The sequence below is a fragment of the Ixodes scapularis genome, unplaced genomic scaffold (assembly GCF_016920785.2).
Source record: "Ixodes scapularis isolate PalLabHiFi unplaced genomic scaffold, ASM1692078v2 PGA_scaffold7__128_contigs__length_106722199, whole genome shotgun sequence".
Classification (NCBI taxonomy): Eukaryota; Metazoa; Arthropoda; class Arachnida; order Ixodida; family Ixodidae; genus Ixodes; species Ixodes scapularis.
Window position 1 is genome coordinate 18875348 of NW_024609882.1, and position 26429 is coordinate 18901776.

A 26429-nucleotide genomic window follows, 5' to 3' on the forward strand; every position below is an offset into this window, starting at 1 on the left:
TTGATGGAATGGAGTGCACGTTCCTGAAGCACAGTGGAAGTTAACATATACGACGTAGTAGGGTGCCTTCATGTGCGCTCTGCTTAGGGTGGTGGCATCTCGCCATTTTGTCACACAGGTTTATTTTTATTTTTTGTTGAGAAGCGCGTGAAAGAGCGTGGCCCTGCACGCGCTCGTGGCGCTGACTGTGCTATGGCGACATTTTGTTTTCGTCAATTTCTTTGTATTTTTCCCGTGAGCGCGTGCTGTCGGCATGTGGTACTACAAAGGGTGGCATCACCCTAAACAGAAGGACATTGAGGCACCCTACGACGTAGTAGACTCGTTAGCGGTCTCCGGAAAGTCACATTCAGGACAAAGTATACCTCCACAAGAGAGCCATATTGCCGTGAACTGGCGCTGCTTCTCAGAGAGAGGTCGATGACGTGGCGGCATACAAACGGAGCTTCACAGGCCGCCACCAGGCGCAATCTTGAAATTCGTTCGTTCGTTTTAAAATTAATTTTCTTGACTTCTTTTTTTTTTTTTTTTTTCTGGCAGCCCAGAAGCAATAGACTAGAGTTTCTGGGCTGCCGTCAAAACGTAGACCGTATCTAAACAAAGAAATAGGAGACAAACATTTTCTTTCCGCACCCCCGCGGTCGCACCGCTAACACAACGTATACAAAAGACAGTCCGCAGACAGAGGCGTGTTTGTTGCTTGCGTGACGGTCCTAGCAGTCACATTGGTCGTACAAACACTGTCACGTGTTCGAAGCGTACATAAGTATGTTAAAAAGCAAACATGTTTGAACGAGCTTGACGCTTGTTTGCAGACAAGTTTGTCATCGTGTCTACAGCGAACACCACTGTGTTGAAGCTATACGGAAAGCAAGTCGTCTGCTTCTTGCACAGGAATTGCAGTGACGTCAGAACGACACCGGGTTCCTATTGGCTGATTGAAAAAGATAGTGGGTAGACTCAAGGCATCTATAACTCTCATTGGTTGATTGAAAAAAAAATAGTGGGTAGACTGAAGGCGTCTATAGATGCCTTGAGTATACCCACACATTTTTTTTTTTTTTCAATCAGCCAATCAGAGCTCGGAGTCGTTCTGACGTCACCGCAACTCTTACACAAGAATCAGACGACTTGCTGTCCGCATACAGTTCGATCTTTCTGCGCTCGCGATAACTGGTGTCTTGTGTCCACAACAAAATATATATAAAAAAAGAAACAATAACGGCTTTACAGAGAGAGTGAGAGAGAGAGAAAACAAGAGAGGTGAACGAGTGTTCCTACCTTTGCCGACGCCGGTGTCGCTGTAGTCAGAAGAGTGAGGTTTTTCCTTCCACGGCATCGGTTCCTCGCCCAGCCCTGCTCCTAACGGTTTTTCTCTGTAAAGAGACAGGGAGGGAGAGAAAACTGTCACAACACTCGAGAACGATGTTGTCCACTCAGCGCGAGCCGATACGCGAGCACGTTTCACCTCGAGGCGACGGGGGCACGACACGAGCGTTGCCAGAGAGGGCGACAACCACCCGACGACGATGTAACCCGAGGGCAACTTTTACTGCGGAGTCAGTCCGTTCGACCCGGAGAGTGCGCTTTCAAAGTAAGCCGCGAATCCGAGAACGGAACCTGCTCGTGTTTCGTTCATCGGCGCAGGCGTCGAAAGCAACGAGCTTTATTGTCTGTTCTAAAGTGGGTGCCTTCTAGCTGTTTTGTGCCACATGCTCTTCAGCGAAAGGTGGATTTTTTTTTTTTTTTTCAGCAAAGGCAGTAAGGTGACCTGAAAGTTTAAATTTTTTTTTTCTTAGGCGCAACGTCGGTTGCGCGAAACCACTGCACGTCAAAACATGCACCACAGGTGAAGAGAGCTCGGAGGTTTCCAGCGGGAGGCACTCACTTGATCGAATGACGTTTTAGCGAACGCCCACGTTTCATCGAACGACACTTTAGCGAATAGTCGGACGCCGCGAAGCGGCGTTTCCGGGTGGGTCAAGTGAGTTCATGTTTTTGTAATGAGTTGCCGAAGACTGTCGCCGCGAAGCGGCGTAAAGCGCAGCACGACGGATGGGTTAACGCGCGCCCCCGTTATTCGCTAAAACGACCATTCGCTCAAATGTCGCCGTTCGCTAAAATGTCATTCGCTCTTGTGATATGGACCCGTTTCCAGCGGTGTCTTTTGTCAGACTGTGCAACGTGCCTGTTTGTTTAAACTAAGATAATTCGATGGGCTAATTAGGAATGAAGGTAGGCTTAGTCGTGTGGGATAAAGACAAGAATCTCAGAATAGGGCATTCAGAAAAGTAAAGTCGTTGCGCGCGCGCGCTAACACACACACACGTACAACCAAACAAAGAGAGAGAGAGAAAGCATTTAGAGCAAGGTGCAAATACAATATTCCGATAATTTAAAGTCACGGTGTGACGAGCGAGACTACCTGCGGCGATTATAGCACAAGAAGAAAATGCGACAACGCGAACGGGTTTGCAACGTCCAACTAGTGTACTACTGAGCAGCGAAACGAGAACAAAGAGCACAGTAGTTGCAGCACTGAAAAGCTGCATATTCTTTGGGAGACACCGCATTTGGGCAACCTGCTTCAATCTTGTCTGCTACGCTCTTTTTTTCTACATTTTGTTTTCTCAAGTAGAAAAATACCAAAAATGTTAAGAACTTTGTAAAGAATGTCATCAGACCTCTCGGAATTCCTATGGCCCAATAAAGAAGAAAAAAAAAGAAGCGAGGAAGGGAGCGGGGAGACGCTGACGAAAGAGTTTCTTATGCGAATCGACTTTCGAAAGTCGGCTCCCCCAAAAGTGACCCTCGGGATTAAAAAGCCGAGAGCGCTTGCCGAGATCGGCCTGGTTACGATGCCCAGTGACCCGAGTCATCGGAAAAAAAAAAAATACTCATCGAAGTTGCCGACGGAGACTCCGGAACACGTGGACTGCGGAGGAGCCCCATCTCCGGCTCGCAGACATGAACGAACGACGAAGCCATGTTGCAATTCCGTATTGCGGCAAGAGGTCCGACCGAGGACGGTCTTTTCGGGTTATGTGGGCTTTGTGCTGGGGCGACCCTAAAGCCCCTCTTACAGGGGTCTTTGCCCTCCGCGCTAAAAAAAAAGCGCGGGACGCAACTTCTCTCAAGCGCTTTACGACATACCGAAAAACAGCGACGGTTTCTCTTTCGCGTTTTATTTCATTTCCGTCCCTCGTTCAACTTCTCGTAAACGAGTCGTTCCCTACACACTCCGTTTCATCTTACGATGGCCCGCAACGGACCCTACGAGCCATCCCAGCCAATCTAGAGCTGCGAATGTGTCACGTGATTGGGCACCCCGCGTGCTACCGCGCGCCCCCAGAAGGTATACGCCTGATAATCACAAGGTACTCATAAGCAGGGTTGTAAAAGTTACTTCAAAAATGTACCTAAGATACAGTTACAGTTACTCATACGAAAATGTACCTAGGTGCGTATCTAGCTACTTGCTTAAAAATGTACCTAGGTACAGGTAGAGTTACTTCAAAGGTGCTTTTTTATTTTCACGTAAAGTACTTTTCTAAAATTTGTCACATTATTATTGGAATAAATCCTTTGTATACTGGGATGTAAACAAAAACAAGTTTGATAAACGTACTTTATTGGTGTCAATGGGAGAAGTAACGCAAAACGCTCACCAGAGCATTCGAAGACTTTGCCTTTTTCACTTGAGTACTCGATTTGACCTCAGAATCAGGACTCTTCGAAATGTTCATCCTACATCTTCGATCGCAGTTTGGTAGCAATTGTTCCTCCTATGCTAAAAACGCGCTTCACCGCCGCTGGAAGCCCCGTGTTGAATTTTAAGAAGACGCTTTTCAGCGGCGGCATGTGCTTGAGACAGTCAAGACTTCTTGTCGGAGCAAGTTTGGTGTACTGTACATTCGGCGAGAAACAGCCACCGGAGGAGCCTCCAACTCGGTAGAAGTTGGCACATGGCAAAACAGAAGGGCCCGGGGGGCCAATAAGGTCACTGGAGCGAGGCACGTGACGGCGCTGCACAGATGTTCAGATCGGAGTGGAGTCCTCATGTGCCTTACTGTCACGATCCAATTGGCTCACCGAGGACACAGCTTCCACTGTTTACGACGTCCCGCTCAAACTCGCCTGTTGACGTGGCTTGCCCTTCAGCGCCAGCACTGGCATCGAAGCCATCGGCGAGCCCTGAAGACGTCGGCCGCATGGAGAAACGAAGAGTCGAGTGCACACGCACCTAACCTTCGCAACGCAACGACGCGCGAAAGTCTTCAAGCTTTCACGTTTTTTCTTTCGTTTTTAGGAAGGAAGAGAATATTGTAACGCGAGCGCGTTTAGGAGCTCGTGTCACAGAAGATCCGTCGGATGTCGGTGGTGTCGGTGGCGTGACGGAAAATTCCTGAATGGTCGATAGGGTCGTGACGTCACAGTCACATGACTTTGCGCGGGAATTTCAAACAACCCGCAACGCTCATATGAAGCGTGACGTCACGCGTGGAATGAAGGTGGTTAAAGGCATACGAATTAATGGTCGCAGCATGTTTCAATGATCCCACTTGATAAACTAATTCATTTGCCTTAAAAAAAAATTTGAAGAATTTACGCAGGATTGCACCCACGACCCTTCGGCTGCGAGCCAGACATGATACCGACTAGGCAACGGAGGGCTTGGGAATGGCACTGCGATCCTGCCGTCATTAGAGTGCCTCGGTGTCTGTTTGTGTCAGGGTAAAGGCATTATCGCATCGAGTGTTGTTAGCGCGTGCCGAGCAAACACATACATAAACCTTGCGGGGTTAAAATGGCATCCAAAGCACTGGCAAAAGCTCCTCAATGGCGCCGGGAGTGTTGTATCATAAAAACTAAGTCGTTGTGTGACTCAAGAGCATGAGAAGCGATTGAGAAGGCCATGCGAACGGGGCCCGATAACCCTATCGCCTTCAACTCTTAAAGACGAAGATTAATCGTCCTCCCAGTTTTTTTTTTTTTTTTTTTTTTTTCACAAACATTTTCAGTTTTGTGAAGTGCAAAATTTGAGTTTGATTTATTGAGTGGAAACACCACGTGTTTTACGACTGTAATTATAATTTATTTTCAGTTATATGTTTAATTGTATTTTCTAAGATTTTGACGAAGTGAATAGAAAGTACCTGTAAAAAGTAACTTCACTTAGTTACAAGTTACTGGAAAATGTACCTAAGATACAGATACAGATACTGAGAAATTAAAGTACCTAGGTTTGTACCTCAGGTACAACAAAAGTACCTAGATACCGATTTACAGTTACTTGTACCTAGGTGCTTTACAACCCTGCTCATAAGGCACTGGACTGCCTGGGATGGCTCGTAATATACGCCACTGTACATCGTAAGGCCTGGGTCACACTGTTTATACATCAAACAAAAGACAGTCTGAATACAGATTCGAACACTAGTCCCCGCGAGAACCTTGTTTCGAATGCCGCATGGCAATGAGTTCAAGGAGAAAACTTGGCGCGCGGCGTTCGAACCATGGACTTTGCGGTGATTCACGTTTGCAGGCTGTCTTTTGTATGATGTGTGAGCATTCTGAACATCGGAGTAGTCGACCACGGATCTTGGAAACCACAATATGTTGGAAGCGTCTCTAACTATATCCCAGGCGCCCGCATTGCAGTAACGCTACCAAGTGTTAAGTTCTGTTCAGAAACTCTAAATAAAAAAATCAAAACCGTTTTTTTTTTTTTTTTTTTTTTTTTTTTAGTTTAGTTTGCTTTAAGTGATTTCGCCAACTAAGTATTTTTACCGAGCATTCTTCGAGCCTCAGGTTCTTGAATAAGAGAGCCTGTTGTTTCAGAGTTAGTAAATATTTTTGTCCTCAAAGATTGCCCACCCCCGTGCAGGAGCTCATTCGACGGACGTGGGACATAAATATAAAGAGAATGATGCAATATTAAAAGCTGCCACATGTGATCGGCCAAAAAAATTGCTTTTTTTTATGACGGCAACGGGAGGCAGACAAATCCAATGGACTGCACGGACCCGAGTATCGCTCAAACACAGGTCTCATCAGAGCGACGCTGAGTGACTCATTTCCTCATCTCTCTCGCGATGAGAGGCTGAGTACAAAACAAAGCACTCAGACAGCGGGCAAGAGCGAGACGGTTTCGGGGTCTTCTGTCGGGCCAGCTGCACGCTTCGCACATTCTGACGCTGACAGTGGAGTGAAAGCTACGTGCTGGCTGGACCAATTAACTGTCCGCTACGAAACGCGTGACCGCGTTCTGCAAGACTCTTGCCTGCCGCCTGCCTCCCTCTACCACCCCCCCCCCCCCCCCCTCCTCCTCCCCTGCAACTACCAAAGACCGTGGCGTCCCAGCTTTGAACCCAAACGTGCCTCTTTATTAATGCTTTATTTTATAGTTAGAATCTACCACTTACAAAAACGCTTTTCCAACCTTTAAATTATCTGGTTAAAAAAGTTGCCTCATACCGTGTTACTTTTCACCACAGAAGGTGTGTGTGAGGTGATCGATGTCTTAAGCCGATTAATTTGACGACCGAATAACTTCTAGTAATATCAAAACCTACACCAGCAGCAATGTTGCCAACTGCTGGCAACACTTTTTTTTTTTGCTAGATTCTGTATTTTTTCCTTTCAAATTAATCCCCTGATGCAAGGGATAAGCCGTCACATCCAATCCAATCCAATCCAACAAGGTAGCGTGTATGCTGCTACCCGATACAAGGGGTATAGCCAGTACCATCGATCCATCCACCAACATGCACAAACAGAGCAACAGTCACGTGGGTCGAGGCCAACAGTCAATTGGTCCAGCTTGCTCGTAACTCCCGCTCCACTGTCAGTTAGCAAGAGAAACATAGTCTAGCCGTGACCCAACCGGATGTTAGACGTCGTTAACCGCAACACCCTAACCAAGTGACTCGATTCGTGGTAAGCTCCGGTCGTCACGAAGCTTCCTCTTTCTGCGTTAATGGCGGCGTCGGTTGTTGCTTTTCTGTGTTCCCCCTCCCGGCTTATTCGGGGTTTCTGCTATTGATTTCGTCTGCTCCATTGCTGCAGACGATGCACTTTGCGCCTATTGGAAGAAAGAAGAAAAAAAAAGGAGATGCAATTAACGTAACTGCTGACTGCCTTCGCTGAGCCATCTAGAGAGCTGTACGTCAGAAATGCTGCCATGTGCTGCGGAAGAAAGCTGTAGTAACGAGCATGTGCATCGTTGTTGGACTTAAAAGCCAAGTTAGATAAACTGACGCAATCATGCAAAAGTCCGGAAGAAATGGGCGGCGGAAGTTGGTTGCGCCGGCTGCTTATCCATGAACAGACTTCCGGACGCCGTGTAGACGTCGATTAAAGTTTCGAAAGACCGCCTCGGTCATTTTGTCAGAGCTGCAGATTATATGTGCGTGCACTGGAAGCGGACCCAAAGAACACCTTCCTCTTTAACGTTTAAAACTTTCGAAAGCCGAGTAAGTAATATTGTCGGTGGCGGATTGGAAATATGCTTTTGAAAGTGACTCAAAGAACTCCTTTCTCTATTATGAGCAAACTATAGTTCGCGTTATGTGCGAGCGAAGCCGATGCCACAAGCACGATCATGTTACCCTGAACAATGCTTGCACCGCAGAAGCCCGAGTGCTCGACAGAGGCACTGAAAGCCCGGCGTTCGCTTTTGTTAATCCGGAGAGCAAGTCGTCTGCTTCTTGCGCAGGAGTTGCGATGACGTCAGAACGCCGAGTTCTGATGGGCTTTGATTGAAAGGGTAGTGGGTAGACGTCAATAATAGATGCCTTGAAGTCTACCCACTATTTTCTTTGTAGCGTGAGCTACTCTGGCTGAGGTTTAGCAGTTTCGCGTGGCTCGCAGAATGAGCCGTGCTCCGTGCTGCGCAGGCGCGAGGAGCACGGCGCACAGCTGGCAGGGCGGAGCCGCCGTCGTCGCGGGCTCCGCCGCCACCGCGCGCGCCTCGCCAGTCTGCGCAAGCGCGAGGAGCAGTGACGTCACACGGCGCACAGCGGGCGTGCCGGAGCCGCCGCCGCCGCGGGCTCCGCCGCCACCACGCGCACCTCGCCGGTCTCGCATTCCAGAGGAATGACGTCATAGCCGCGGCAGACGCACTGGCGCCGTCGCGTGCCCAGCTGTGCGCCTCCGTTGCGCAGTAGCCAAGTCTGACGCTGCACCGGAGCTGCTTGATAGCGCCTCTCATTTTGTGCGCATAACCTCACGCTAGGTATATCCTGGCATAGCCGAGCTAAGCCACCGCAATTTTTTTTTAATCAGCCAATAAGAGATCGGCCTTCTGACATCATCGCAACCCCTGTGCATGAAGCAGACAAACTTGAGCTCCGCATTGCTTCTGCTATGCGGTGCCATTTGCAGTGTTTTTGCGAATGGCGTGAACTCAGCTCGCTTTTCGAGGCGACAAACTTACGCGTGCAGGGACGCGGGGATCGCACGATGGGCTATGTATGTGTAAACATTGGAACCATGGAGCCAATCGCAGGCGGCGATTCCACGCGACCGTTCATCAAATATCATGTCATGTTGAGAGTGTCCTCTATCGGCACTAATTGACTTAGCAGGTAAGTCTCAGAGTACGGCTAACCTCTCGATCGCCCAGTAGGGGATGATTCGGTATACGGCACCAGGAGCCGGTCCTCTCACTCACGGTGTCGAAAATGAACGAGTAGCATTGGTGCATGGACAGATGATCACGTGAGGATGACGTCAGAGCGGAAAACGCGAGAGGTCGGATTAGTTGTATGAATGTGTTTGCACATCACACTACTTCACAACCTACATTGTCGTATCTCTGGAAGTAACAAGGCGACTTGGACAGTGCAGTGCGACACCAAACCTTTAACATGCATCATGGAGAATCGGTGATGAATTGGACGATAAAAAGAAGAAAAAAAGTCTCCCTTGTAGAAAAAAAGAAGAAAACGGTTGAAAAACGTGGCATTCCGCCAATACCGAATCATTTCTGCAACGTGGCACCCCGGTACAAAATCACGGTGCTCCGAAGCCATCCGAATGCCAACAAAGAAAAAAATTAGCGTCTAAGTTTCTTTAAAAGACGTTACAAGTCGCGTGACATAACGGTGTCAGGTCGTGACGTCATCCGACACCGTGACGTCCCGCGACCGTCACGTCAGGCAACGTCGCGTCACCTTACGCCATGCGCACGTGCGCAGAAACAAAGTTCGCGTGAGGTTAATTAAGGGTCCGCGAATGCGCCGACTGCAGCGCCACCGCTGTGGATCGACGTCAGAGCCGCGAGATGCTCTTAACGCATTCCACAATTAAAAAACGAAAAAGAAAAAAAAAATGAAGAAAAGAACCGGACGACTGTTTGTTACGAAAGGCTGTTGCTCCGAACGACTTCCCGTTATGCCGACCCGTTATAAAGACACTCGTGACATAACGAGGCATTCTTTTTCCGGTCGCGCGGCGAGAGAGCGGTTTTTGCTTGCCGGCCCGTCCCGTAATAGACACCGCGACGGTAAACGCCGACGAGGGCAGGACGGCCTGCTTGATTAAGGCGCGCGCACAAAGGACCACGGACGCCGGAATGTGGGTCCATGGCGGACGCTCGCCATTGTTCTGCGTCCGGCGTGGCGGCTTCAATTCGAGCGCGCCAGAAACGCCGAGGGTCCGGCGACGTTTATCACGTACATATATTTTTTCTCTCCTTCTTTTGTAGTTTAAGGCTTGGCGCGTTGTTTGTACGGGACAACGTGTGGCTGCAATTTGCACGACGCTCACCACACGCGCCGCCGCAAACTTTGTTCTTCCGTTTACTTTAGTTGTTCATTGTGACGTCATATGTTTGGGCCTGCAAAAGCGGATGTCGGCGCTTACACTTTAGTTGACCCCAGAGCTGACCGTGCCGTGGAAGGCCACGTGCTTGTTGACCAAGTCAAATGTTTAACTTCTGCTGCGTGATCACTGTTCAGCGCTCATACACACTTTTTTTCGGGTACCCTCCTCTCCAGCCACCTAATAGGCGCATCCGGTATGGGCGACAAAAAATAATAAAACGTTTCAACCTGCAAATAGTTAAAAAAATAAGAGGGGGGGCCAAACGAGAATGTCTGACTGTTACGCTTGTATCCTAAACGTCTTTTATTGACGTGGCGACGGCAAAAAAAAAAAAGCTTTCGCTCATACTGGAAGTGACAATTCAAGATGGCGGCACCCCTGTGCAAAGGGTCACAAGGAGCGGGGGCAGGTGATAAAAGGAACGCGGTTGTGTGGTCCGTATATATATATATATATATATATATATATATATATATATATATATATATATATATATATAGTTCGACATAGCTTTTTAGGACGTTGTATAACAAGATTATTTAAATATCTAATAGCTTCTTTAGAACAATAACACCTGGTCTCTGTGGTCCTTGGGAGAAGTAAGCACTCACGGGAATGGCCGACAACCGAAAGAATATCCTTGAACAAATGAAATCGCGAAGGAAAAGCCGTTAAATAAGCGGTCGCTATAAAACATTATTGGTGCAACGAAATGCGCAATAACCAACATGAATATCTATTCAACCATACCGTAGTAGCATTTAGAGCTCGGATTGGCATCAAGTTGCAATTGAACTGCACTTCTATTCAACCATGCAGATTGGAATATAGTAGCATGATGTGCCACTCAATCCATGGTCATATTCCTTTAGTCATTGCTCATACTATCAGTTAATAATTGTCCTCCGGTGGAAGTTTCAGGTGTCTTACTTTCTTCAACGCCAATGATAAAAGGGCTTCCAAACTTCCAATTCCCCGATACCGAACCACACACTGTCCACCACACAGTTGCAACCCAAAGCCCACTTCATCAGCCTCCAAACTCTTTCCAGCGACCCCCAAACAAAGGTAGGAGGATCTCCTCCGGTCCTCCGGCGTCTGTTTCCAACGGGCCCAACTTTATCCCGTCGTCATCATTATCCCTACAAGACCTCGTTCCGAACGCTCACATTGTGTGCCTCGGCGCCCGCCGGCCCAAGCCGCGAATAAACGAGCTCCCGTTAACCAAGAATAAAGACCTCGTCCGCCCGTCCGATGCGTCGGCCTCTCGGTCGCTTTTGTCCACCATCAAGCCGTCCCACGCCCACGAAAAAAAGTAAAAAAAAAAAAGACATAAAGCTCCGCCTCTCGTCACAATAAACTGCTGCAGCCTTAGGCTCGGCGAGGAAGCTGTCGCGCAAGAAGCCTTTTTCCGAGCGGCGCTAACCTGTCCGACGAAACACCTCGCCTCTCCGCCGTGTCTCTGTCCAGAAGACTCAAAGCCTGCTTCGCTGCGGGTTTATATTTCGTTAGCAGCTTTTCCAATCGAGTGTTTATATTTATACTTTCGCTGCCTTTTCCCCAGAAAAAAAGGAAAAACAAAAAGTCTACCTTTGTTTTTTGGGGATTAGGTTTATTGGGAATGTCGCCAGGAGCAACCGTGTCTTTTTGCTCTATTTTTACTCATTTTTGCTTTGCTCCCTTTTTTATCCCTTTCTTGTTTGCTCCCTTTTTGTTTTCTCCCTGTTCGATGGTAAAGGATCGTTATTTCGCGAGGTGCGAGGACGAAGAGAGGGGCTCTTCGAGCTACTCGAGAAACACTTCCCCGGGCAAAGCCTTCCCGGAGTAAGTGTCGCCGGCAGCTGTTCGGGACAAGAAGCGCGAGTCGCCGGCAATTTTTATGAGCATGCAGCGGGTCTTGCACTGCATCCGGGATCCGCGACAGCAGCGCTCCCTTGTTCCGAGCGGCCATGTTCAAACTCGCCCAGAGAGAGAGAGAGCCGGTCCCCCGCGGAAAACATTCTCTCCAGCGATGGTTAGAGCGTCTGTGGCTTGGTGCTAGCAAACTTTCACGCGTCGCTGGCTACATTTAAGAGGGCTCGTGGGAGCCACGGCTCACGGACCGTGTGCGCTGGGCCTAACGACTCTGAGCCCCTGTGCGACGTCCGAGATGGCCTTGCCGAGGTTCGGAGCTCCGCGGGTCCGGCGGTGTTTTAGGGCCCTCGGTTCGGGAATCCGGAGAAGGGAAGGAAGCGAGGAAAAACCCTTTCGTCGTCTCGAGGGAGGCTCGATGTTCGCGCTCCGGGGTCAGGTCAGGTCGAGGTCTAAGCTGACCATCTGCTGGGATTGTGGTGTGACTGGTGCTAACCGATGCGGGGCCGCGAGGGAAAGATTAGACCCAGAAAAGCGAAGAAGACTTACTGCTAAGTCGAGCGTTGTAGGGAACAGTGAGATTCCGTAAAAGCAATATAAAAAAAAATATATATATATATTTTGTGCTCTAAACGTAGTATTATTTACAAGGCGCTAAATTATAATCACAAAATGAGTAGAATACACGGATTAACATCTAATATTAGGATTGTCAGGTTGGCGCGAATTTGGATAAGTTATTCGTTTACGCGAACAACATCTTTTCAATTTAAGTTTTGCATAAATTGTGTTCTATTGTACCTTACATTTTCGTAGCGAAGCAAATGTAGCACCAATTATATAAACAAAATAATAAAAAAAAAGCTCTCCCGTATTACACTTTCTACGATGTGACTTTAAATCTAAACATAACCGCCCTTTGGTTTAAGGAATAACAATGAAAGATCCCGGATTAAAAACTCGCGTTTCTTTTTTATTCCACGCACACTGATCTAATGTGCATAAATAAATGATGTCATCTTTTTTTTTAGTTTTCGACGCGTCATTTTGTTTTCGACGCGCCGTATTGTAAATAGAGTAGGGAGCTCAAGGCAGTTGAACCTTCGTACTACAGTCACCACTGATACTATATTTCACTTAGTCCCAAGGAGACACGAGCAAACTCTGTCCCCTTATGCGGTATGGAACCCTCGGCTTAAAAACAGGGCAGCCCTCAAATTAAGTTAAGAAACTAACCCACTTACTCCCTCATCCACGCTCTTCCACTTCTTAATATCCTCCGCGCCCATCCAAACTTCACTGAGAGACTGTCGCGGTTTGGAGCGCTAACTGAACCCGAGCAGTTCCAAAGTTCAAACCCAGGTCCAAATGCATAAAAGCCAAGCAGACGCTGACTCGCCGATCCCACAGGCCGCGCGCCCGCCGAAATTAGCCCCATTTGCCGCGCGCGCGCGTTCTCCCTCGTGGACAAAAATTGCGCGCGAAAAGGGTCGCAACAACAAGCGCGGGAAAGAAAGACCGGGTGAGAGCGGTGGAAGGCTTAGAGCGTCCACGCTCGCGTTAAAGCTCATCCGGGCAACCTGCAACTCCAATCGTCCCTTACCAAGCGGTCCTGCCTCGTTAATGACGCGCGGGAATTCCTCTTCTCCCCCAACACACAGCCTCCCAATCCTGTTTCTTTGTTTCGGTTTCGTTTTCGATAAAGTAGCGTGACGGGGGAAAAGCGGCATCAGCGCACCTAATGCGGCGAGGAAGGTGGGCGTGTCCCCATCCTGAAATAAGCCCGCGCTTTTTGTCTCCGGTTTTGCGCGTTTTTTTTTCTTTCTTTGTACGTTTTGCGCGCGCTTTTCCACGCTCGCGAGCTGGTGCAATCTGGAAGACGTATAGAAAGCGGAGAGGGTTCTGACTACGGCCGAAGGCGCGACGGGGAGGGTTTATCGTGTTATTAGTCTAAACGTAATTCGAATTCGATAAAGGATGGCCCAGGGACCAAACCCCGGACGCGCGGTTCGGGCACCCGCGTGGGTGGGTAAGGAACGAGCTTTATCGATTTTCCGAGTGCCGGCAGACTCATTTCCATGATATGATTTTGTTATTTTTTTTTTATTTTTTTTTTAGAATGACAGTTTTTGTAGGTATGTTGGTGGAAGGCTCATGCTCTTTCGGTGAATTCTGAATAACATTCTAGGCTTTAAGGGTCTAGGTTTACGACTTCGTCACTTGCTTTGTTGTTCCTTTTTTTTCTTCTCACTTCTGACTGCAAGTTACGACACGGTCACGTTCAACGAAATGTGTATTATAGTACGTTTCAGCCTAAGTCCAGACGCAACCGACGCTACGATGTAATGGGACCAATCAAGCAGCATCAAAAGCGAAAGTGACTGACGTAAATCCCGAGAGGTGGCCCACCCCCGAAAGATAGCCCACCCCTGTTTTTGGCATGACTTGCTCTATATTTTTCAAGCACCGAAAGATAGCCAACTTTTAGTAATAGAAGTGTCGGGATCAATAATGGCCTCGGCGTAAATGCGGCTAGTTCACTATGGCGGGATATAAGCTAACGTTGCAGACTGGAAAATACAGAAATCTTTACCTCGTTGCCCCTCCCCACCTTACAAGCCTGGAAGGGACACGACCTAAAAAGAGCAATTTTTTAAAACTTTTCTTGATTGTGCACCGAAAGTCAGCCGACTCTCTATATTCAGCCGATTTGCTCTTGATGCTCATGGGCTACCTCTCGGAATTTTACGGTATGTCTTTACTTTGTTTTTTTGTTTAGGATCGGTTCAGGGTTGTTGAAACACGTACAAAAACACGACGAACACCTTGGTGGTACTCTTTTTACGCTGTCTGCTCGGTACCATCGGCTCGTAGCGTCGGCTGTGTCTGGACTTGAGGTGAAACAAAATATAGAGCTAGTTGGCTACCCGGCTTCCGTCGTACCAAGTTTTTAAAAACAAGCCTTTTTTTGGTGAAAGCTCTTAATTTCTAGCTCGTGTAGGTCTCATGCATTACGTTCCAATGTCAGGAGACGTCACAGAACCACGTGACGTTACAGTATCGCGTGACTTTGCAGTGTCACATGACGTTCCCGCGTCCCATTATAGTTTTCATTATGCCCCCACCCCCCAAACACACACACCTACACACGTTTCCTTTTCCTTAAATTACTTTTCCTTACAGCATTTCGCGCCCTCCGTTTGGCTAGTTTTACGTCTCACCTGAGATTCCATTTAACTGACTTCCTTCTTTCTTCTTTTTTTCTCTCGCTACTCCTCGTGTTTACCAAGTGTCTCTTTTTTTTCTCTCTCTCTCTCTTTCCACACCGTCTTTATTCTTGGTTCTTTCCGATGTTTCTCTTTCGAGTTTACCTCTGGGGTGGGATCTGCCCCCGGGTAAAAAGAGAAGTTCGTTTGTTAAACAGACAACGTAGAGACACAGCGCACGCACTTGCGTGCGTTCGTTGTGTTCCTATGTTGCATACAGACATACAGAAGCACACACTCACTTTTTATCTCTCACACGCGCGTGCACACACACACACACACACACACACACACACACACACACACACACACACACACACACACACACACACACACACACACACACACACACACACACACACACACAGTCACACACACACACACACAAGCAGCCTAAGGGTCTCGGAAATCTCGGTCCTTCCATCGAGAGGCGACTCCCAGCGGTCGATGTGGCCGGTGTGCGTTGGCGCCTAAGGACCGAGCGTCGTTGTTTTAGTTCGATTCGCTATTCGGTCATACAGCCTAGCATCGCGTGAGAAAGACAAATCTACGCTATTCACTCGCGTTTGCTCTAGATCGCAAATACGGTAGCCCTCATTTTCTGCGCATGCAATCATCCCCTGGACAAAAGTAGGGCTGCTTACCCGCATTACACGCAGCTAGCGTGGTGAAACCTCCTTCCGGGTCGAAGCCGCGCAGGTGCTCGCGCCTCTTCATCTACTTATTTCTTACTTTTTATTCGTATATTTCTGATCTATTGTTTGAAAATTTTGCCTCCTTGAACGGGTAGATTCTTAGATAAACATAACGCGTTAAAAAATGTTTGTAAGACATGATTAGCTAAAAACTAAACCGAAACTAATAGAACGTATTGGGCAGGGCTCACGAATGCCACCATCATTATATTTCTGAGTAGGTTGCGATGCGAGTGCTACTAAGCGTTTCCTCACATGACGAAAAAAAAAAAAACTTTTAATCTTGGGCGAAATCCCATACTGGCAAAAATAAAAACCTAAAAAATAGTAAAAAAAAATTCTGATCGTCGCAGCAAAACAAATGCATATAAACTTCATTGTGCGTATTGTGCGTCTGTGCGCGTTCACGCGCGCGCGTGTGTGTGAGAGAAAGAGAGAAATAAAGCGCGTGTGTGTGTGCTCGCGTATGGGCGCGTGTGTTCGTATGTGTGCGAGTTTGGGGGGGGGGGGGGGGGGGGGGAAAGGTGCGTTCGTGTTTTCTAGTGCAAATAGGACTGCGGTGTCTCAGATTGAGGGTTTTGCATGTGCCCGCTGCAAGGACGAGGACTTCATGAGGAAATTTGCCAAGCGGGGGGCGATAAAGAACGGCCACCAGAATAAGCTGGGCTTCTCCCCGACCTATCAGCTACATCTTTCCTTATACTTTCATAACGAAAATGCAGAAAGAAGAAAGAAAGTGCTCCGTTTTTGTGTCGAAGAGGCCAAACTTTAAAAGAAAAGAAGACTTCGACTCAACTATGTCCTCGTGAGCTCCTAGTTCACGTTTATATTTTGTCAGAGAAGTATTCATGCAGCTCAACCTTAGGGCACTTATTTCCAAAGACAAACTCGACGTTCACGCCAAACCAAAAAAAAAAAAAAAATTGTTCTGAGAAAGTCGGCGCAGGAACTCTTTAAATATGGCACGGCTTGTTTTGAACCGCCAAAGGCAGCCGACTCAAATATTTCCTATTAGCCGTCGACCCTTTCCCGGAACTTCTAAATATTACCAGATTTCAATTTAACTTTCAGACTTTTAAGACAGGAAACACAATATTTGGAATTGACTCGCTAAACCACATAAAAAACAACATATCGGTGTGAATATAAGGTCTGTCCTCGGAACATCTGTTCAATTATGAGCAGGTGATTTTCGTTTACACTGGATCCACATGTCGTTCGTTCTTTTTAACGCTACAAAACTCTAAGCAATGTTACCAAAACAAAAAAAATACATTTACGTTTGAAAAACTGGAATCACGCGGTTGACGGAAAGACGCGAAATCGTTTTTCGATTGTTTCCCACATTTTTATTTTTGGAACGCATCACGGTTTAAAAATTGAATTTGCGCGAAACCGGCCGCATCGTTTCCTGGGTAATGAGCGCAATAAAAGAACGACCAAAAACGCTAGAAAGAGGATGTCGCATCGAAACCTCGTTTGCTTTCGATTCCGCACATCGCAACCACCAGCCGTGGCTAAGTTGGAAAAAATCGAACACGCCGAAATCGATCCTTACCGTACATCTACGAGCTACAGGCGCCTGAACGATTCCTGGCGGCGCGCGGTCCTGAAGAAATTCTTTCAAAACTGCTTCGAACATATGTTCGATTCTTCGTGTTCGCGTCTCAAGGCCTCTCGAAGCGCGGCCCGAACAGACGGAGATGCAAAATGGCCACTGTATCGTCCCAGTAAACCATTTAGACATACGTGCCTCAAGAAACATGTATACTACTCAGCGCTCAAATATAGAGACGGAAAATAGATTAAAAAATGTTAACTGACGTCGGAACCACGTGCTCGCTCGATGATGTGACTGAGCGTGACAAATCGGAGGTCACTCCTGGAAGTCGAATCCTCATCGAAGGTAGCGAGTTCAGCATAGTTGTAAACCCGAGACTGGCGATAGGGAGAAGGGACAAACGCAGAAGGACACGTATCCCCAGTCTCGGGTTTACAACTATATGCTTCATTTACACGAGCTAGCCTGCACCATTATTGCTTCATTAGCGAGTCCGTTGCAGGGACAACTGATGGTTTTTGTTTGTCATTCTACTCTTGCCAGTTAGTTGTATTGCTGGGAAGCAGCGATGCGTAAACGACGATGAGCAGAACAAGCAAGCGCGCCGAACGCAAATTCATACGAACTGTTTAAAAGGAGGCCAGTGGTGGTGAGGCGTATACCGTTTGCAGAAGACAAACGCACGCAAGATGGACTAAAATGCGCCACAGTATATTTTGTTTCGCCTTTTTTTTTTTTTTCTTCGTTACAACGACTCTCCCGCGAAGGTTTTATTCGTTCAAAGCTAAAACGTGGGCTTGGAGGAGCACCTGATTTTCAACCAGTCACAAACCGGGTAACATACTGCATACTTCGGTACTTGCGAGTGACGGCTAGTTGGGCAACGACTGACTGCGACACGACCGTTTTTGGAGCCTCTTGCGACTGCTTATGGTCGGCTGCGCGGCACTGTAGTAGGTCTTCTAGGCAGCCACAAAAGGCTTCAAAGCAGTGTTAAAACCCCTCCGGTGGTAAGTATGTGAAGAGTCCACAGCGGGACGCTTCGCTCGACGTGTTGCCTAGCCGCGAGGGTGCGCTTACAAACCGGGCCACCGACTATCCTCCACGCCGCAATGTTGGCAGGTGTGAAGATCGGGAGGATCGCTTCCTCGCAGCGGCCCATCCAAGCACGCGGACCCGTTCGGCATTCGGCGCGCGGCATAGCCAAGCTGACACATGCCTCGATATAGCAGGCACGTCAAGTTTCCGTTCGCTCTGCCTTTCCGTTGGGTCGTGTGGGAAGCGAACCAGCGGCTCGTATTATTCTGGGAAAGGTCGTTGCCCTCCGAGCTGCCGACCTCCTGCAACAGTTTCGTTCGCTTCCTTCCGAACGGGAGCTCCGCGCGGAAGCCACGGCCGCTGTTGTCACTATGCGCGGAACGTATCTAAAATGGTGCACGCACCTCGACACGCGTATCTAACCGAAGCGAATTCGGCGTTTATCGACATATATATTGCCACGGGCGAAAGTCCACAGTATTAAATGACAGGAAAATCCCTGTAGGCGAACAGTCGCGCATAAACTAAGGTGTACGAACGCAGCACTGTAGTCGACCATTTCAGGGCTGTGTAACATGTTCTAAGCATGCGCAATAGCTATACCTGAGGAAATTCGTACGTTATTCGTATTGCAATTTTTCGCCCGGGTGATTGGCGCTGGAGAGGTGCATATATGACCAGGAAGACGGCGTTACCACAACCGGCGTCTACATTTCTATCAGCGTTTTTAGAGTGTGTGCATACGATAGGACCATACCTGTGATATAAACTGTACAGGGGGATGGGCCCTAGTCCTTATAGGATAACTATAAGACTTTTATTTTTATGATTGCTTCGTCGACAATAGAACACGCATACAGAAACATACGGAACACCAAGATGGCGCGCTTTTGACGCTCTCTGTTTGGTACCACCAGCTCGTAGCATCGGCTCCGTCTCGATTTAAGGTGATTCGAATTATAGTTCCCCATGAAATCGACACAAGAACATTCGGCGGATGTTGTAACACTGCTCGTCGAATAGCACCCCCCCCCCCCCCCCAAAAAAAAAAAAAAAAAACAGAGAGAGAGAAATTTTTACATGTTTTTAAATAAAATAGAAAGACTAATCTTGAAATCATATACTGTAGATACGTATTTTAACCGACGGACAGACAAACTTACGCGACAGCCAATTTCGGCGCCGGACGCCGACTTCCACGAGCGAGCGACGCGAGCGAGCCTCGTATATCGCGTTCCGTCCAACTGCTCGCTGCTACACGCGTGTCCGCGCGTGTCGTGGTCGAGGGTTCTTTCGAGCCGGTTCAGCGGAAGCGGGTTCTGCTCCGCCTCCGAGTTTCCGTTCCTTAATGGGTCCGGCAGATTAAAGTGCGGGTCCATCCCCACGGGCTCGCCAACGCGCGTCGCGATACACCCGCGGATGACCGCAATACGGCTTCCTCGCGGCGCAGAACCCCAGATCGCGGTCGGTTTTCTGTCGGAACGCGATAAGGTTGACCTTCCCGACGGCACTCTGATGGACGATCTCTCGACTCCGCTTCACCTTCCGATGGAGTGCGGCATATGTATGATTCAGGAGCCACCGAAGATAGCGTGTCACGTGATCATCGGGTAGGACACAACGACGGCTAGGACGCGCAGTCACGTGGTGCTTTCAGAGCGTTGGATTATCTGGGAATGGCCCGTAGCGTCCGCGCCGGTTCATCGCGTACGGTGAAACGGGGCTTAGGGTTATGGTTACCCTCTCCCTCGAAACGCAGCTTCACCCTGCGGCGATGGCTGACGTTGATGGGAGCGCTGCGTTTCGCGCGTTCACGAAAGCTTTTTGTGAACGCGCGAACGTAAATTTGTTTCGTGTTCTGCGAGGAAGTGGGTTTGACGCGTCTGCGTTGTTCGTAAACTTTGGAGCGGCACTTGCGAAAGATTTGGGCGTTTGATAACGTGCATATTCACGACGTAAAGGAGTGAAATTTCGGCGAACGTCCTTTCAGGAGTGCCCGTTTCGGAGAATCTTCTTCGGGAGGAGTGACCCGTTGCGACGAGAAGCGTGAAAGAGTGAAAAGATCTTGATTTTATGCCAATTTTACGGATGATAGCACCTTGAACATTTCGAAGGAGGTCGCAGGTTTCGCTTATTTAAACGATTAGAAACTGTTGTTTAGCTACAGCCGGATTTCAATTAAGAACGAAATGGAGTAGAAACTTGAGTGCTCGTTAAATTTGTCGATACACTGAATACCTTATCTCTCTTTAAGTAAACAATGGCTAAACCAGCAAATAACACCTTTTCATTTTGTTTTTGTAAAACAAAAAGTTGTCCATTGTATAAGACTGTAACAACATGCTTCCCAACAGACTTTACCTGGAGGAAGTAAGTACTCATTATTATAGCCCAGAACACTCCAACCGATACCCACTAAAATGAATTCATACGAATTGGCTTACACCGACTTCAAACCATTAAGCTTCGTCTCGGTTACGGCGATAGCCCCCCCCCCCCCCCCCTTTTTTTTTTTCTCATTCCGATACCACAAGACTGCAACGAGAGATGCGGTGTTCAATCATCCGCAATTACGTATACGTTATACCTTATCTATATATTTATAAAAAAAAAAGATAAAACCCGAAAGGCAACTCAATTTTAAGTCTGGACGTATTCCCCCGGGGGGCGGCAACCGGCCGCGTCCATATCGAATCAAGTCGGTTCGACGTCCCCCCCCGAGCGTGCGCCTATCATTTCCCGCAACTCGAGCCCCCGGGAGATTGCGACGTGTTTGCGCATGCTTGCCGAACTCGACACGAACTCGAACTCGAGCGTGCGCCTATCATTTCCCGTGAAGTCTACTTAACTCCATTTGCAAAGTTTACCTCAGATTCCTCCCCAAACCCAATCGAGTAGCATCCTCTTTTTTTTTTTTACGTTGTAACCGGATCCAGCTAAGATACCACCCATTTTCTCGAGTATTCAGCAGATCAAAACAAGCCAGACAGCAATCCGGTAACGAAAAGTAATACTCTGTAATGCATCCGCCATAATGTATCTTTTTTTTCTTCTATTTAGTTTTGATATGTAGAATTAATTCGTTCATAGTAACACGTATTAGAATTGGAACTCGGTCGTATAAAACAACTTTCACCACTAGCCGATTCGCTTCAAATGACGTAAAACTATACACGTTTTGACTTCAAGAACCGTAGTAAAAAATGAAAAAAAAAAAAAGTTAGTTTCTTTGCGGAGCACTACTAATGTCCCCCTTTATGTACACCTGTTCTTCGCGTATTATCACAACGAACTTTTGAACCGTCGTAATTACTTTAAAGAGTTTGCTGTACAGACAAAAATTTCAGGAGCAAACCGGCATCCCTGTGCAAAACGAATACGACTTCCGGCGGTCACTGACCCCACCAGAACGGGGAGAAATATAGGATACGAAAGCGTCGCTTTAGAAAACATATTTCTCGTTTGGGAAACGCGAACTAGGCACACGTTGAACCACCCCGTCTTGGAGGGAAACGCTTCATGTCTCCGCCGTGATTTTCCCTATGCAACGTCGCGTTCCGGCAGCCATCTTCCGTTCTATTCGCGTCGCCGCGGCGGACAGTGAAGAAACAACTACGGATTGGCGAGGCCAATCGGGTGCCTATCTTATGTCACGTATCCGTGCTCTACCCGGGTTTCTTTGCGTATGCGATGAATAACGGTCACGTGACTCGAGGCGGAGATCCGATTGGTCGTGTCAGTGAATAAATAGACTTTGAGACGCTGTCAGCTTTGAGGGGGAAGGGAGGGGGGGGGGGGGGGGGAGCACGAAGAATGCATGAATCGCGCGGGTCGTCCTCTCCGAAATCTCATTTCTCCTTCGAGGCGCGCTAATATTCTATGCATGACGTGACAAGCACGCGGTTGCGCTCGGAGAAAGGAGCAATACGGTGTCGTGAGTGCATTTTGAGCAAAGAAGAACAAACTCAAGCTAGACAAAGGGAAGATAAAGATAGAGAGAGAGGCGACAAAGAGGGAGAGAGAGTGAAAAAGGGAACGCAGGATAGCCGCTATGTTATCTGTAAACAGAACGTGATTGTTTTGCATTCAACGAACGTGCCGAGGAGTCTACGGTGGGAAACACTCGGATTTCGCGTTGCATGTTGAATCAGTTCCACGGTAGTCCTAAAACCAATTCTTGCAAAAACATCTACGAAAACAAACAAACGAGCAGTGCGAGACAAAACGATAATAAAACTCGGAACTAGGGGAGTAAGCGAGAAAAGGATACTAATATCGCGTATAAACTGCGATCTCCGACGAATCTCCGGAGGCTCTTTCGGCTCTGTAGCACACTCCTCGAAGATGTAAGTGTGCGGAATGGAAAGTTGAAATCGAGAGCCTCTCTGAAAGTGAGCGCTGTATCTTATGAAACTCAGCGATTCAGTGCCCGGAACAAAAAAGACTCAGTAACATTATCTATATAATCGCTGTCAGCTTCAAAAGCGCTGGGCGTGGCTCATCGTGTCAATGTTCCTCGCCTCGTGACTGGCTCGTGGGCCTTCTCACCCGACAATGCTGCAATCCCATTGGCTGCCGATGCGCGGGACTCGACACGCCCTTCGTTTCTCCAGCTGTCAGTGAACGTAACATTCCACAATAGGGCACCGACTCAGCCGCGGGAATCTCAAGCGACGGCGCGTAGCTTCCAAGTATAGAGTAACAGGCTTGAGGCCCTCTGACGGGCGGCTGGCGCTGCGATAATCGGATCCGAACTGCGAATTGGCGAACTCTCTCTGCAGCGTTAAGCACGTGACCGGCAGAAAAAAAAAGAACAAAAACGGACCCTGGCCGGGAAAAGGAGGGTTGCCGAGGCTCCCTGTTTCCACCCCGTTCGCTAATGGCAATCCCTTCGCACGCGCTAGCTGGCTCGCCTAGAGCTCGAGCTCTATCTCTTTTTTGTTTCCCCATTCCTTCCTCGGTATAGTTCTTCTTCGTTTCACTTCTGCTACTGTCTTCCCGAGTCTTCTTGTTCCCAGCTCGCGGAAGCATCGGGATCTCAGATGAAACGAAGGGACGACGGAAGCAAAAAAGAAAAAGAAAGCGGTTGGGCCCCTGTTACGTCCGATGACGCGGCCAAATGAACAGGTTAATGATGTCAACGAAAATGCCCGTCCGAATCATCCCCGGTTCCCGCGCGCTCTGGGGTTCCCGGATGTAATGATGGGGAGGCTTTCGCTCAGCGCCGGGAAACGTAAATCCGGATTGAAAACCATCCGCGTTTCGGGCTGTACATGCGGCTAATGAAAGATCTCCTCAACCGCTTTCGCTCCGAGACAACCGGCAGCGGGGTCATTTGGGCTCCGTTGTCGGTCTCCGCAAAAACGCTGATGATCACAACGCGCGCGCGCCCTTCTTTGCCGCGCCGCAATGTTGAGGGGAGATTGGGGATGAAGTCTCCCGCGCGAGAGCGTCGAATCACTGTGGAAAGAGGTGAATTTGTTGAGACCATTCGATGTGGCGAGGCTAGAGGGGGCATGAAGAAGGATAAGGACCGAAACAAGCAAAGAGCACCAGATCGTAGGATGATATATATCGAGTGAGAGCAAATCATATTATGGCAGAGTAGGAGATAACGTCCCCGCTCTATAGTCTTCCACTTTATAAACAGCAACGAGGACACTCTCGCACGTTGCCGTTCACTGAGAATCAATTTCAGAACCCCTGCGTTTGCACACGAAACAATCACTAAACAAATATTCTTGGGGGTCTCGGTAGTCAGTTCCCGAAATTTAAGACGAAGAAAGCGAAGCCCCCTATTCCCATATGAGTGCACACGGGCTTCAACACCCAAAACGATGAAACGACAAACGACCGTAATTAAGTCGAAAGGTAATTTTTGTTGTAATATGGACGTCGATCGATATCTGAAAGTCAATCTACCCTTGAGAGGGCGTCTCGACTCTCCGCTGCAGAGCAGCAGTTCGTCCAGCGTAGCCCGACTGCTCACCTACGACGTGCGTCACGCTGTGCTGTCACGCTGTGTCATGTACCGCAGAAGCCGCTGCCCGCGTTTCTTTACGCACTCTGGGACTATACTCGAACATCGAGTTGCACCGACTACCACAACACCGTGTCGATATCAAAACCCGAAGGAGCGAAAATTGACTTCATTATAACCGAGTCCGCAGCGTGAGTTTTCGCTCCACGTGGCGTCCAGCTCGAACGCGCCAACGCACTCGACCACCATAATTACGTATCGCAACGAAGAAAAAAATCATAATTCCACCGTCAGAATTCCGCGAAGTCCTTCCACAAACCAGCGCAGCACTGACTGCGGTAGCGCTTACTGGATCACTCGCGTCACTCCCTCCACAGAAGAGAGGAGAAAGCGAGAATAAAACGGAACGACGCGAGACAAATCAGAGCTCGCCAAAAATCGAACGTGTCAGTCATTACTCTTAATTTTCCGAGCCGGGAAAGCCGCTGCCGCGCGCGCGCGAACGCTCTTTCCAGTTGCGAAGATAAGAAGAACAAAGGGAAGGCGGCCGACCGGGAAGGATAAATAGATCACGGTCAACGGAGCGGTGCACAAAATTAAAAGCCCAGAAGAAAACGAGAGAACAAAAAAGAAAGAAAGCGTGCGACGTCGTCGCCACCGTCATGTCACACACGCGGAGTGCCGCCGCCGGCAACGAACGGTGGCGACCGTAAAACCTGCTTCGACCGCGACGACTGGCTGCTGCGGAGATCGAGGGCTGTTTTCGTTATGCTCCGTTTGCCTCTACGCTGACAGCGCAGTGGAAGCCGCCTGCTCTCTGGACCAGTCGCATTGCTGCGTGCGTAGCAGGAGCTGCCACAACACACGAGGCCGCCAAGCGGGGCACTGGAATGGTGACGTCATCATAGCCAGATCGAGGGAAGGCTCGGATTGGATACGAGCGCCGCGTCAGCATTCGGCTTTGCCTCGTGTCCAATCAGCGCGTCGAAGGACACTGGGCGTCGGGCTCGGGGTCCAATGGCCGTGTTGGCTTCATCCGACTGCGACGACCAGGATGTTCGCTGGCCTCGATTATTTCAGGTGGTGTTTTGACTCGGGCAAGGTTCTTGGTTCGATCAGGAAAGTCTTAAGCCCACCCTCGGCTGTCATCGAGTGTTCTGGTTAAGGACATACCCGAACATAATAACTTCTCCGTCGCCATCGCAGGATGTATAAGGTATTTCATTGTCTTTAGTTTCAGGTACAGGCATAAGTTCGTCCCATGTAAACGCTTATTTTCAGCGCTACGTTCGGCTAGCGTTTTCTGTCTGTGACAATTATGTGTCGCTTTCGGCGCTTGCTCCCGCTCCCAGCGCATACCCGAGCGCAGAGAGCGGCGGGGTAAGCTGGGAGGCCGCTGATGGGTCCGGCAAGCGCGTATAGATGCCGCCGCACTATCAGCTTAGGGGGCTGAACGGCAAGTATTTACAACACAAGCACGCGCGCGCACGGTGAGTCCCGAGGCGCAGAAACAAAGGAGCGCAGAAGTTTACAACCGGTCGTGCGTTGAAATAAAATAAGGAGACGAGAGCAATCGGGAAGGCCAGTGTTCTTCCTGCCTCAGCGCAGTGACCCCAGTGAATAGCACACACGCACACACACAAAAAAGAAGAAGAAAGAAAAAAGAAGATGCATATAGTGTTGGTGAGCTGCTGTATGTCGAACATGATGGTAAACCCTGGGGTTGGAGTGACACGCAAGAAAAACACAGTAAGAGAGACAGAAGAAACAAAGGAGACGGAGCACGTCTTCAATATATATGTCCCCCCCCTTTTTTTTGTGTGTGTGTGTCCTCTTGTGTTTGCTGTTCAAACCAAATCTCAAGGTGTAACCATAATGTTCAAGCTCAGTTCATGCTTTTTTACAAGCAGCAGTAGCAACGTTCAACGCTTGTGCCCAGTGTTATATCGCCTGGAATGTCCTGTTTTGTGTATTCGCCAGAAGAACTCCCCGATAACTATAAATACGTTGAATTGGTGCTGTTGAATCGTTTAATCGGTAATAAAAATACATTGATACGGAAAATTCGATTAATCGTTCAGATTTTTTTAAATCATGTTATTCCAAATCATCAAGTACTATAGAGCGTTTGCGTGTGTCAACAGCGGTTGAGGCACTGAGCTGCTTTTTCCGAATATATCAGAGATCAAAAAGGGATCATGTGTCAACAA

General features: G+C 48.5%; 1 protein-coding gene across 1 annotated transcript in view; it reads right to left on the bottom strand.

Annotated features, from left to right (window-relative positions):
• Nucleotides 1-26429, bottom strand: part of LOC8024653 — a gene marked incomplete in the record, with an annotated part of 216512 nt that overhangs the window by 87631 nt on the left and 102452 nt on the right. The window contains 1 exon segment of the mRNA XM_042286345.1: nt 1282-1369.